General features: G+C 35.9%; 1 non-coding gene across 1 annotated transcript; it reads left to right on the plus strand.

Annotated features, from left to right (window-relative positions):
* On the plus strand, positions 1-107 carry LOC127116338 (small nucleolar RNA R71). The gene has a single exon (XR_007801289.1). It is a non-coding gene; the product is annotated as a small nucleolar RNA R71 (small nucleolar RNA).
* Positions 108-5,573: the final 5,466 nt, after the last annotated feature.

Raw genomic sequence — 5,573 nt, forward strand, 5'->3', positions numbered from 1 at the left:
AGCCCATGGTGTGGACAAAGTCTCATCATGTCTTTGTATCTCTCCCAAGCATCGAAAAGAGATTCATTGTCTTTCTGCTTAAATCCGTTGATTTGGGCTCTTAGCATAGCAGTCTTGCTTGGTGGAAAATATTGCGCTAAGAAAACATTCTTCAACTCGTCCCGTGTAGTGACAGAGTTTGATGGTATAGACTGGATCCAAGCTCTAGATCTATCTCTTAAAGAAAAAGGGAAAAGACATAGTCTTATTTCTTCGGGGTTGACACCATTCGCTTTTACTGTGTCTGCGTACTGCATAAACACTGATAAATGAAGATTCGGATCATATGTAGGACTACCAGAGAACTGGTTCTGTTGTACGATTGATAACAACAAAATTTTTAATTCGAAATCATTTTGCTCAATGGCAGGGGCAACAATGATGTTATGTGGTTCCTCCTGCGAAGGAAGAGCATAATACTTAAGAGAACGGTCTTGTGGTACCTCAGCTATAACTGGTTCAGATTATGATTATGATTTTGGAAAAGGAAGATTGTACTTAATTCGGAATTTGTGAATTCAGTGTTGTAAGTTAATAAAATGCTCGACTTTGTCAACTGGTTGTTCTAGCTCTTCGCCTTGTGAGCGAGTGCTTGGCATACAATTGACAGTTTAGAGGGGTAAATAAAATAAAAGTTGCCTTAGTCTATACTGCACAACAACGGAATCATAATATTGACTAAATTAGTCCCCGAAAACAACACCAAAAACTTGATCGTGTGACTATATAAGTCTGCCAGGTTACTAACTGCAAGTGCACAGTCTATCGCGTGGTTTTAAAAGATATCGAACCCACAGGGATTAATAATCAAACTAATGTTATCTATTGGTGTCATGTAAAGCTAAGGCAGACGATTTATTTGATTAGATGAATAAAAACTGAAATTAAAGTTAACTTAGAAAATATGATAATAAAAAGAGAGAGAGATCGGGATGTGGATTCCGCGCACCTCAGGGACTCTGCAACGGATTGACTCAGACTTAAGGTTAAATCATGTTCAGTAGAAAATATCAGTTTAAGACTAAACCTCATACTCTCGAGCTATTGAATAAAGTCATGTTCCCTAACCATGATATTTTTCTCTCTCTCACCCATTTTAATTAAGAAACGCCTTTTGAAAACTGAACAAATCCTAATCGATGCCTAAAACGCTCTTGCCCTCTTTAGGATCGATGTCCCCTTCCTACTATCTGGTTCGACCCCCACGCTCTTGTAGTGCCGGCTCGAACCTTAATTGATTCTCACTCTTGTGACAAATCGTATTAATTTAACTTAGAAACAAAGACCAAAACAAAATTTAATAAAGACTTTAAACCAATTTCATTACCGAGTCCCGTTGGAAATGATGGTCCTCACAAACCGGACTCAAAACGGTTTAGCTAGACATGAACTTAATTGAAATTATCTTAAACATAGTAATTTCAATTGAAAACAACATGCTTAAACAATTACAGAATACAATACCAATAATAATAAAGTGATATAATAAAGAACCTGTAAATGCAGGAAAATAAATGCGGGACTGGAAGTAAAAGTGGAACTGGAATAAACTTCAATTATAACAACAAGATTGTTGATCCAAGAGTACAAGCAAATCCTAAGACTAGTCCGTGGTAATCGCTCAATCGAGTGATTATCACTTGAAAATATAATTTGTTCTCAAACTAAACTGACAGCGCTTCGCCTATATCTCCAGATATCGAAAACTAGGTACAAGAGCGTCTTATATAGGGCTACAACACTGTAAAACCTCTTAATTCATGTTCCAAGGTAGTTGAGGAAAAGTAGGGAAGTGGGAAGGAGCGAGTCAAACCCACTTCCACGTATTCTGTTTCTGAAGGCAAATGGTGGTCCCCACAAGGATCATGGTGGTCACCATGAGCTTTAATGAATAGGTTGACGTGTTCTGGTGCCATGGCAAACACCATGCACCAGAATGCTGCATTTTTGCACTTTTCTTCACCATTTCGCTCCATTTTCCACTTCGTACACGCATATGCTCCATAATTAACAAGTACCTGAAACACGAACATAACAAGACGTAATAGTGACAAAACATAGTAAAATAACGATAAATAACATGCAAATGAGTCTAAAAACATGATTCATTTTCACGTTATCACTCATTAATAAAAAACTTAGCTTTAGTTCCCTTTCTTCGCACATTAATAAAAAAAATACAAAAATAGTTTCTCTTTTATTTCGTTCCTATTCTTTTTTCCCCTCTTAATAAATCAGGAAGTCTAACATTTCTAAGCTAACACTAACACGCACAACTAACCTAATGGTTCTCGTTGAGTACAACAGACGTGAAGGATGTTAATACCTTCCTTTTGCATAATTTACTCCCGAACCCTGCTTTGGTTGCGACAACCAATATCATTATCATTCTTTTTTGGGTTTTATCAATATTTTCCCTTTCCTTTTTAGGAATAAATAAAGTTCGGTGGCGACTCTGTTCAGTCCATCCTGCGAGTGTGAGATTGCCCTTCGCTAAGTCATGTTCTCATTTTTTTGAGGTGCGATAGATCAGGACTCTGTTAGGGAACCTGGTTCCCTAAGTGAGTCAAGCCTAGTTAGGTCGTTTGTATGCCTTTGTTTGTTTACTTGTGTGGCTTTTCTTTATTGCTTGTGTGGCTCTCCTTTATTGCTTTGTTATCTTTATTTTTATATTGATATAATCTATTGTATTTTGGTTCCATTATGTTGTGGTACTTGGATACTCTAATTGTAAAACTTGTGGGAAAGACTCTCTACCCGAGTCTAGATTGAAAACATAAGATAGGATGATGGTTGAGTAGTACGGACTCCCGAGGTGAATACTTCATAAGGGTCAGTATGAGAACTGTTAATTCCTTATTGTTTTGATTGGCAGTAATTTTGGTAAAACTAACTTAGCTGCCACATGTTGAATAAGATGTCCTAACATATGGTTGTGACACATTTGTCTGAAACAGGTTTTACCTTGGTAAGTTTGTATGGTTAACTTACAGAATATTCTAGGAATATTAAGCTTTCCCTTGTGACGTTCGTGATTGAGGAATCAGATATTCAAATTGTGGTTAATAGATCCTATTTCCTAAATGTTAAGACATTTTATGAAACTTTTGATTTATAACCTAATGTTGTGCAGTTGGTGCTCATGGAATACAAGGCCCGGATCTAGTGCATCTTATGGCTATAAATAAAATGTCTCAAAACCTAATGAAGCACGAAGAAGAGAAGATAGTTGACCGTATTCGGGTTTGAGTGTTTGTGTTATTTGTGAGCCTCTCAAATAATATCTTGATGTATGAGTAGGACCGTGTTGATTGGTTATAAGCATTGTCAAGCACTCATAAGCTTTTAAGAATTGAGTAATTGTGTGTCTTCTGAATTTCTTGTAAGTGTTTAAATATCACTGTTGTGATTGATAGGGAGGTGAGAAGGGTCTCACACCTAGGAGAGTCTTAGGTAGAAGTTAGGCACGGGTAGTGATTAGGTTGTTAATTGTAAATTGGAGGTAGTTTGTAGAAGGCCTACAAACTAATACTACTTAGTGAATTTCCTCCCTGGCTTGGTAGCCCCGGGTGTACGTGTTGTTACACACCGAACTGGGTTAACAACTTTGTGTATTATGTTATTTAATGTTCCTCTATATGTAAGTTGTCATGTTACTATTCAGATATCAGTATCTCGACATCTCATAGGACGTTTGATATCTGCATACTAGAATTTCAATTGGTATCAGAGCAGGCATCCTGTTATCTTTTTGGGTGAGATTCAGGGAAGATACTTTCTGGTACAATGGGAAAAGAATTAGGCTTTGTGAACAGACCACCTATTCTTGATGGAACTAACTATAACTATGATAAATGACTGAAATTTAAATTTCATAAAGTAAATGGCTTGAAAGTAAAAGCATAATGAATAAAAGTTAGTCAATGGTTAGTCAAATGTTAGTGTTTAGTTTTAATTGATTAAGTCATTCTTTGGAGAACACTCAACCATTCATTCACAAGTATGGATCCCTGAACCAAGACATCATCCATGAGAAAGGCTCCAACTTGGATAATTCAACAAGTATGCCACTAACTCTCATGAAAGGAAAAAAGTTCAAGTCTCCACACATTGCCATGAAGAATGGGAGGCTTACAATCTCACTTACTAGAATGTTATGCCTTGAGGGTCAAATTTAGCTCTATGTTAAGTAATCATAATTGGACTTATATAGAAATCACAACTATATGACGTTGGGCAATAAAAATATAGGTGTTAGTGCATGTTAGAGATTTGGTCAAAGAACCAAACTCCTAAATCATACCACACACTAAAATAAAATGGGAGGGACCTATCTCAGTCATACTTGTATTGATTCATCTGACACAAGGTCATTGATGAATCAATTAACATTTAGACATTAGAGATTTCATTGGTCCAATGAGGGAATGGGAAAGATTAGGGATAAAGATGAAGAGGGAGAGGGAGATAGAAACATAAATTGATCGTGAGAGGAATTTCATCTGATCAAAACCATCCACTCATTTTGGGAGATGAAATGTACATTTCATCAATCCCCTAAATCCAATGGTTTTGATCCAACAAAAGTCAAATCAACCATGACCAAGGCCCAAACAGAAAGTCAAACATCACAAGACCATAAAAATGGCTCAACATAATTTTCAAACATTTAATCAATTAAAAATCAATTCAAAAATGAATTAAAATGCATTTTAATTTGGTCAAAACCTCAAATCCCTTTAAATCACCAAATAAATGGCATAGGGATTTATCCTAGGTCAAACAAGGTCAAAAGACATTAGACAAAAAAATTCATAATTTTTTAAAAGTCATAAGTATTTTTAAACAACTAAAAATATGCACAAAAACATTTAACTCATGAAAATTACCAAAATTAATCCAAAAAATGATTTTAATTTAAAATATGGAAGAGAAAAATATTTAAAGATTTTTGGTGAAAGTCCCATATTTTTTGGATTAAAAATAAAATTTCTATGAATTAAATAAAATAAGTGAATTAAATGGAAATTCATAAAATACAAAAAAACAATGGCCATCAGATCTCCCTCATTAATTGAGGTGGCAAATCTGATGGCCAAGCGTGTGCTTCATATCGTACACCTCAGTTAACGCGTCATAGGGATGGTAATCACAAGGAGCAGTCAGGATTAGAACATTTTAAATGAATCTGAAGGTTAGGAGATTGCTAACGCACCACCGGAGCCCTAGCTCCGGTCTTCTTCTCCGGTGGACCTCATCGGACTGGTCCACCACCAACCTTCACCAAAATAAAAAGTGTGGACGTGGTTTTAAAGGAAAAATGCTCAGGAGCTCGAATTTGGCCTCAATTTCTTCCAATTCCAGGTATATTGAAAGATACATGTATTTGAATTTTGAGGATCATGAACTGAGTTACTTCGATTTGACCTCAAAACAACTCAATCTTGTTGCCTATATTGGTAGGACTTCAGCAAACCAAAAATCAATCAAAATAGATGAGAAACGAGGGAGAATCGAAGAAGAGAAGTTTTTGA

This window comes from Lathyrus oleraceus, chromosome 1 (genome assembly GCF_024323335.1).
Source record: "Lathyrus oleraceus cultivar Zhongwan6 chromosome 1, CAAS_Psat_ZW6_1.0, whole genome shotgun sequence".
Taxonomy (NCBI): Eukaryota; Viridiplantae; Streptophyta; class Magnoliopsida; order Fabales; family Fabaceae; genus Lathyrus; species Lathyrus oleraceus.